The sequence below is a fragment of the Nannospalax galili genome, unplaced genomic scaffold, assembly GCF_000622305.1.
Source record: "Nannospalax galili isolate Female #2095 unplaced genomic scaffold, S.galili_v1.0 scaffold146, whole genome shotgun sequence".
Lineage (NCBI taxonomy): Eukaryota > Metazoa > Chordata > Mammalia > Rodentia > Spalacidae > Nannospalax > Nannospalax galili.
The window spans coordinates 3,266,776-3,274,862 of NW_008357929.1; the positions used below are offsets into that span (position 1 = coordinate 3,266,776).

Here is an 8,087-nt window from a genome sequence, read left to right on the forward strand (position 1 = left end):
AACTTGTTTACCAGCCTCTGATGACGGAAGCCTCCATAACTCTCTATGTTGAAATCCCAAAGTATGGCACATCTCTGTAATCTCTAGGCATGTCATTAATAATGATCTAAAGACAAAAGATTAGGTTGTCAGGATATATTAGACATTGCTAAGACTTACTGAAAATATTACCTGCATGGCCCTAAGAGCTCTTCCGAGCCTTTTGTATGCTTCTCGGTCAGCATTCAAGTCTGCAGCTGCGCACTGCCTGAGAGCTGGTCTCTACCGCAGGGCACTAGAGCTTTCCATCTCCGACAAGTTGCTGAGATGTGTCCTACTGCATGGAGCTTCATGTTTGTTAACCTTGCATTTCTTTTCTTTTGTGAATTATCTCATGTATGGTCATTTTACCATATTGGGATGAAGCACATGACATCCTTTCCTACGTCATTCAAATAGCTCTGCCTACATTTAGGACAGGAATGCCTTAACCCCACACATTAAAGGGCTTTCCTTAAGGTCCTGCTCTCTTCATTTCTCTTATTTATATTAAGGGAAGTTTCAAGTTTTTGTGTAACTTCTTTCTGTACTTAGTGCTGTTATCAGAAAGCCTTTTTCTTAACACATTCTGACTACTTGCTTCCTTATTCTATTGAGATTTTTTGAAAATTTATTTTCTGATATTTTGAGACAGGTGTCACTGGATGGCTCAGGTTGGTCTGACACTCATGATGTCGCTCAAATTCTCCTTCTTCTGCCTCTGCCTCTTCAGTGCCCTGATTGCAGGCCTGTGTAACCGTGTCTGGCTTCTTCTAGTATTTTTGTGCCCCTTTTGGTCTTTAAATATTTAAGCCATTTGTGGTTTGTTTTGGTTTGAGAATGGGTCCTGACTTTGTTTTTTCAAATGGTTAGGCAGCTGTTTCAACACCATTTAGTGGACAATCCAGCTTTTCTCCTACTGATTTCAGCATCCATTTTAACACTCACACTTAGGGACTGAAGCAGACTGCTTGTTAAGGAGTCCAGAGAGGTTTCCAGAGAGGGAGGCAGGAGTTGATGAGAAGTAGAAACCTTGCCAGTTCCACTTCATGATGACTTCCAGCTCTGCTGTCCATTTAGCTGAAGGACATAGTCTGAGCTGTATATAGTGATCTATGTCTAGCCATCTGGCTAGCCTGCCTTTCTGTCCCATGCTTTATCTGCCTGACCAGCCTATCTCTCCTGTCCAATGCTTCATCTGTCTGACCATCCCATCTCTCCTGTCCCATGCTTCTGTCTACATGACCAGCCCATCTCTCCTCTCCCATGCTTCTGTCTACATGACCAGCCCATCTCTCCTCTCCCACACTTCTGTCTACATGACCATCCCATCTCTCCTGTCCCATGCTTCTGTCTACATGACCAGCCCATCTCTCCTCTCCCATGCTTCTGTCTACATGACCAGCCCATCTCTCCTGTCCCATGCAGGAGCAGCTCAGGACCTCAGATAACATCCATCTGCACAATGTTACTTATTTTCTGAAATGCACTCTGTTAAAAGCCTCCCTAAGCTTTATGATAAACTTTCTATGTTGGTCATCTACATACATTTCTATATAGAGAAACTTCATTATCTAAATTAAAAAAAACTCCTAAGTATATTCTTAATAGTTTATAAATTTATAACTTGAAAATTAATTGAATTACTACAAGAATTAAGACTTATACCTCTGATAGCAATTATCTATAGGCCAGACATTGAGCTAAAAGTTTAAATTTCATCATCTTTTAAGAGGTAAATGCAATTATTGTCCCTTATTTATGGAAAACCAAAACACAGAGGTTAATGATAGAACAGGAATTCCAGTTCATCCCAGCCTGAGCTGACAGCCCCAACTTCCACCTGAAGGCTGGGGATTCCAGTAGTACCCATATAGGGTTCTTTGTATGGTGTGTGATTCCTGGACTGAGATTTTGCTGCCTATGGTAACAGTTTCCTGACTACTGTGATTTATTTCAAGGCCTGCTCTTTCTAATTTGTAAAACGGAATCAAGAATGACTTTAGGCTTTGAGTTGGCATAGGCCCCATAAATTGCATGGCAAAGTTGTTTCTCCAACTGTGCAAAAATAATGTTGATAGAGTTTTATTGGGTTCCGAAGACTTATTGGGTTTGTTATGGTTCCCTTGAGATTGTACCATCTCCCATAAAGGATGGCAGCTGATAGAGTGCCAATGGCCATACGCATTCCTGTCCCCTCTGCTGGCTCACAGTGAGAGGTTTAGTGTGACTTGTTACCTTTGCAGACCTTAATTTTCAAAGGATATCAGTTACCGTAGGCTATAATCATCTCAAGCTCAGATTGCTCAGTCAATCTTTTCAGTACAGCCCCCACCCCTGGTTTTAAGGATTAGGAAACTGGAGTTCCTTGATGTTAATTATGTGTTCAGGGCACACAGCTGTTTAGTGGCAGAGGCTGATGGAACTCTTAGATCTCCTGACCTCCATCCATGCTTTGCTTTTGGTCCGACAACATGCTGTCTCCAGTTGCAAGACAAATCTTGCTTTTTGATTTTTTTTTTTCCGTCTCAGTATGGCTGACTTGGGTTTCATATAATCAAGCACAGCTTGAAAGTACTCTTCTCTCTCCCGTATAGCAAAGTGACTGTGAAGGAGTTTATGACAGGGACATGCGCACTCGACACCGGCCTTCTCATCTTCTCTCAGAGTACAGACATCCAGTTTATAGTGTCATACCCCTGCAATGTATGGATCAGAGCCTGAATACTTTGTAAGGACATCTCTTAACTCCTTTTAACGGTCACACATCACACGTGCTTTTTACAGGGCCTGCACGACACAGTTCTTGCATATTTTGGTTGTTACTGCATTCAGTCCACACACTTTACAAAATATGCTTCTAATTTTCTACATAAAAATGCAATGTAAAAACTGCTGTTGGCCCATGTGTGTCCATTCCCAGACCCTTCCTGACGTCTTCTACTCTGAGAGTCTGGGGGGTGAGCCCTTATCTCTCAGCTTCCCTTGTAGCTTTGGATGTTCAAGTGAGCTGGAAGCAAGCTTACTGAAGTGGCTTCTGGGAAAAGAGCTCTGAATCCCAGTGATGGGCATCTGTCTGAATCCACAGGTTCAGTTGCCATGTACGATGTTGAAGCAACAGGCTGGGAATTGAGAACCCAAATGCTGAGAATGGCAAAATGGAAAGTGCTAGAAAGGCATCACTGAGCAGTGGAGGGCATCCCTAGGAAACAGGCAAGCATTCATTGGTGTATTGTTTTGTTTTAAATATAAAAGTATGGTTCATTGTCATATATTTTGAAAATAGAAAAACACAAAGAAGAAAAATTAAAATAAATCCTTGTGCATTTTCTTAATATGCTAATTCTGTGAACATTTTAACCTGTTAAAATACTATTGTCTAAATTGCAGTGCAATCTGATTTTTGCTTTTATTTAGTGGTGAAATTATGAGCATTTGAAGTATTCCTATGTAGCACGGTTTATAATGGCTGCGTGATATTGTACTTTGTGAATATACTATTGCTTATTCAGTCAAGTATTTATTACTAGAATTTGTAATTCATTTCAACTTTTTTTACCATTATTAATATTTGTACTTATTAGTATTTGTTTCTATAAATCCTTATGTAAATTATTTTTCCTTGGGATAAATTTCCCAAAGTAAAACTATTTGGCCAAAAGGAGTGATGGCTGGAGAGATCGCTCAACAGTTAAGAACACTTAAAGCTATTCCAGAAGAAGAGCACCCACAGGGTGGCTAATAACTGTCTATTCCCAGCACCCACATGGTGGCTAATAACTGTCTGAAACTCCAATTCCAGGGGATCTGATGCCCTCTTCTGTCCTCCTTGGGCATTGCATGAATGTGGGTGCACTTACATATATGCAGGTAAAACATTCATACCCATGAAATAAAAATAAATAAATCAAAATGAAATAATAGATCAAGATGGAAGCATACTAAACCAAAACCAATAAAATAAATTAAATTGAATGTCCTTTTCCCAATTATTTCACAAGTTGAGTCTTTCCCCCATGATTTGGCAGCTCTTTGTATTTTTTTATGGTTTCTTTTTTTTTAAAGATGGGTTGATGTAGTTCAGGATGAACTTGAGCTCCTGATCTTGCCTCAGTCTTGCAGGGATTATAGGTATGCACAATCTCACTCAGCAACTCTTGGGATTCTTTATATGAAGATCTGTTCCATTCATTTCCTAATCATATACAATACTCATGGTTTTCTTATGGATTTATAAGAATTATTTATATGTTCAAGTTAACTATCATTTGTGTCTAGAATATTCCACCTGATTATAAATGTGCTTATATTTTTCTGTATATATAGCTTCATTCTAAAAATTAGTTGATTATACAATTCATCTCTCTGGAATTTACTTGGGAGCGTTAAATTTGCAGAGGTCTCACATTGCTTTTCTGGTTGGCCAAGTTGTCAGCATTTGTTGACTGATTTTTTAAAAATATGAGTTTTACTGATTGGTCTATCTATTCCTGTGACAGTGGTTTCCCTTTGAGAATTCTCAGAGCCTGTACATATGAAAGATGAAGTATGCACAGAAGGAACAGGATAAGTTTCTAAAGTGAAGAACTGCAGGTTAGGGAGTGTCCTGGGGCTGAGTCCCTGGAATTCTGCTTCCACCTCAGATCTCTTCTGTTGGAGGAAGCCAGCTACCAAGCAACATCAGCAGACACACACAGACACACACAGACACAGACAGACACACACAGACACAGACAGACACACACAGACACACATATAGATACAAGCAGACACAGATACACACATAAACACAAACATACACGCACACACAGATACACAGAGACACACACATAGATACAGACACAGATACACACATATACACACAGACACAGACATAGACATAGACACACACACACAGACACACACACACACACACACACACACACACACACACACACCTTTTCTCACAAGTTCAAGAACAGCTTCAGTCACATGAGACCCAATCTCAAAAACAGAAACTGAAAAAGAAACCTACTGTTTCTTCTAGCAAAGCAGAAGGACAGCAAAGGAATACCATTTCAAGACAGAACATTTCATACCTTAACTGCTCACTGTAGTCAAACACTACACAAAACATGCCTGCAGTTACACCAGAACCCTCCACTAGCATCAAGGAGAACCTAGACTTCCATCCTTCCCAGGTGGTAACAAGGTACCCTCACACTCTGCCAGGCAGTGTCAGAAGTTTAATACATCCAGAGCTTTTCATCCCACTCAACAAGACTACCCTGCCCTCTAGACGCCAGTGGAAGTCTGCGAGGATCGGTAATCAGGTGTCTGTGTTGGACTGTGTCTGTGAGCCTCGCTGCCCACCCTCACCAAGTAGTAACTTGACATCCTGCAGCTCAAAGCTGTCCACAGAGATGAAGCCAGACCTTCCAGGTCCACCTGGCAGAAATGAAGCAGGTCTCCACTTCACTCACTACAGACATAAGAGAGAAGACATACCAAGATGTAAATAAGATCCAGGATTCTATAATACAAAACCACCATCACAGCAGAACAGACACAGTTCCAGCCGGCAGTAGAACAATTTTATAAGACATAAGGTAAAGACAGAGGGAAATTTCAGAACTAAAATGTACAAAAACTAGGGGTAGAGACATAGTGCTGAGGCTAAGAACATTTGTTGCCCTTGCAAAGGACCCCCGTTCAGTGTCAAGTGGCTTACAACTGCTTCTAAGTCCAGCTCCGAGGGAACCATGCACACTCACATAGAAATGAAAACAGAATAAATCTTGAAAAATGTGTAATGACTAAAACAGTGGACGGAATGGGCTTTGGCGTTCTGGATGGCAGTGCACCTCCTCGGGCGGCTGGCCCTGGAGCCGCGCTGGGGCGTCGACCCGGGCTGTGAAAAAGGTAGAGGCGTTTCGTAGGCCGGCGTGGAGTTGGCGGAGGCGGCTCGAGACGTGGACGCGCCCGACCCGGGGTCCGGCGGAGCCACCTCGGAGGCTGAAGAGCAGGAGCCGCTTCCAGCGCGCGCAGGACGAGGACTGGCGGCGGCGGAACCGCATGGTGCTCAGGTACGTTGTGGCCGTGGCGGTCGGTATGCTGGGGGCATCCTACACACCCGTGCCGCTCTACCTGCTCTATTGCCAGACTACTGGGCTTGGAGGATCAGCAGCAGCAGGTCATGCATCAGACCAGATTGAAAACATGGTTCCTGTTAAAGATCGAATCATTAAGGTTACCTTTAATGCAGATGTGCATGCAAGTCTCCAGTGGAACTTCAGGCCTCAGCAGACGGGGATAAATGTGGTACCAGGAGAGACTGCACTGGCATTTTATAAAGCTAAGAATCCTCCTGACAAACCAGTAATTGCAATTTCTACATATAATGTTGTACCATTTGAAGCTGGACAGTATTTCAATAAAATACAGTGCTCCTGTTTTGAAGAACAAAGGCTCAATTCACAAGAATAAGTAGATATGCCTGTGTTTTTCTACATTGATCCTGAATTTGCAGAAGATCCAAGAATGGCCTCAGAGCTAGACAAGGACGACTACAGAGCTGACACCTCCAGCTCCTGGTGAGAGGACCGTCCATCTAAAATAAAGGGAAGAGATTGGCCAGTCTCTATCCTGTCCTTAAATAAAATAAAATAAAATAAATAATAAATAAAATAATAAAATAAAATAAAATAGTGGACTGAATGCATGGCCTCAACAGTAGAACTGAGAGGGGGAAAGAATGAGCAAAACTGAAGATAGAACAGTATAAATCACCCAGAGAGAATGGGGAAAAATAGCTTTAGGGACATGGACATGTGGAACTATACTTGTATACTTGTACTGTTTGTTTGAGTCCCCAAAGGGGAGAAGAAATAAGGTGAGCCCCTGCCCCAAAGGACCTGAGGATGACTCTGAAAATTCCCAAATGGACTAAATAAATAAACAAACAAACACATGGATGTAGAGAATCTACACTAAGATACATCACAGTCAAACTCCTAATTACTAATGACAAAGACAGTTTCTTGAAAGTAGGCAGAAAGAAAGGGCACAGCTACAGGGTAAAAGCAACATGGGTCACAGCAGGTTTCTCACAGAAAGCCAGGAAAAGATTATTGGACCTCAGAAAGGAATACATTTTATGAAAGCAAAAATATACACTAACACAGTACGGTACCCCTCCAGCTCCCTAATACGCTAAAGACAAAACTGTGACTCTGTTGAATGAAGTGCTCAGTGTGTGCAGGGGACATCTACAAAGGGAAGAAGGCAAAGGGACACAGAAGGTTTCTATACCCCACTTGGATTGGTAAAGGACAGGCCAACAGAATGCATAAACTTTGTATATGTAATCTAAAACCCAGAGTAGACACAAAAGAGGCTGTGTAAAGAGGTGTATTTAAAGCCTTTATAGATACATCAAAATAGAATTTTTAAAAATGACCAAATATGGGCTAGGGAGATGACTTGGTGGCTAAATCATTGGCTGCACAAGAAAGAGGACTGGCGTTCAGACCCCAGGACCACTGGGAGGGGCATGGTGGCCCTTCGAGTTCCAGCCCCAAAAGGCAGAAACAGGATTCCCGGAGCAAGCTGCCTAGAGACTGGCTATATCGGCAAACTCTGGGTTTGATTGAGAGACCCTGCTTCAAGGAATAAGATAAAAGAGGGAGGAAGATTCCTGATAGCAACCTTGGGTCTCCATAGGCACATGTGAATACAGGTGTATGAGCACCTACACCCATGGCACCCATACATGTGCACCCACACATATGTACTCATGTCATACACACACATGCACATGAAAAGAAGAAAAGCTTTTCTAAAATGTCTAAATACTTTATTGGAAAGAAGAAAAGGTCAGGTGTGGTGGCACATGCTTTTAATCCCATCACTCAGGAGGCAGAGGCAGAGGCAGAGTGGATCCCAGTGAGTTCAAGGCTGACATCCACAGAGTGAATTCCAGGCTAGGTAGGGCTGAATAGTGAGACTCTGTGTCCCAAAAAACAAAGGAAAGAAAAAGAGAGAGAGAAAGGAAAAGAAAGAAAAGAAGAAAAATAATACAGAACAAAAAA

The 8,087-nt window shown here is 42.0% G+C and overlaps 1 pseudogene; it reads left to right on the top strand.

The window, feature by feature from the left end:
- The first annotated feature begins 5,132 nt into the window (after positions 1–5,132).
- Positions 5,133–6,594, top strand: LOC103752227 (annotated as a pseudogene).
- Positions 6,595–8,087: the final 1,493 nt, after the last annotated feature.